The sequence below is a fragment of the Mesoplodon mirus genome (assembly GCF_964341445.2).
Source record: "Mesoplodon mirus genome assembly, chromosome: 18".
In the NCBI taxonomy this organism is placed as follows: domain Eukaryota; kingdom Metazoa; phylum Chordata; class Mammalia; order Artiodactyla; family Ziphiidae; genus Mesoplodon; species Mesoplodon mirus.
The window spans coordinates 3,678,067-3,678,984 of NC_138994.1; positions in this window are offsets into that span (position 1 = coordinate 3,678,067).

Consider the following 918-nt stretch of genomic DNA (forward strand, 5'->3'; position numbering starts at 1 on the left):
TTATATTACAGCGACGGCGTCGCGGTACCATGACGTTTAATACTCGCTGTCGCGCTGCGTGGCGGTAGCGTCACATGCAGTTTCGCAGGTTGCGGCCATGATATCGCGGGATCCGTGGTTTCACTTTGGTCGCCTCGGGCTGGCTCCTCCCCCTGATTTCTGGAGTGGTGAGTTAAAACGCTACTGCTGTTTCGGGTTACAACTAGTCCTGGGGCTGGCCCGGCGGTTCGGTTGCCATGGTGACGCACCGCGGCGTCCCCCTCGGAGCTCCACTCGGGGCCTCCCTAGCGAGGCCCCAGCGTGGACCAGCCTAGGCCGCCCGGAATCTCTAAACGGCTTTTCAAATCTGCAGTCTCCTCAAACCTCGACTCACAGCCAACCCCCTTACTCCGGGCGTATTTTACGGAGTTAAATAGAAACCATCGAACTGAAATTCCATCAGCTTCCCTGCACCAAACCTTTAGAATCTGCCAGCTTTCCCCTTTCCTTTCCCTTCGTTTACGATGGAAGAAGCATCCCTCCTAATCTAAGGCATGGCGGTTCATCTGCTCGGATCCCACCCCTCGCATCTCGTATTACTCAATTCCTCCCTCTCTCCTCTATCTCCCTAGGTATTGGTTCTTTGTCATCATCATTTTAGATACGCTCAGTTGATCCTTAAAAAAGAAAAAAGCTCATGTCTTTCCCCCAGCTGCTGCACTCTCCTCTCCGTCTTTAGCGAACTTGAAACAAGTTGTCTCCACTTCGGAGACAAGATGCTTCCGCTTCATCTTCTGCTTAACGTAAACCCTCCGCTCAACTATTCTTCCCGTGATCTTCAGTAATTACCCCTGTATTTAAATCAAATAACACACTTCATCCTCATCTGGACTACCCCTAGCCTTTGGTATTGAGGACCACTCTCCTTATCGAAACACT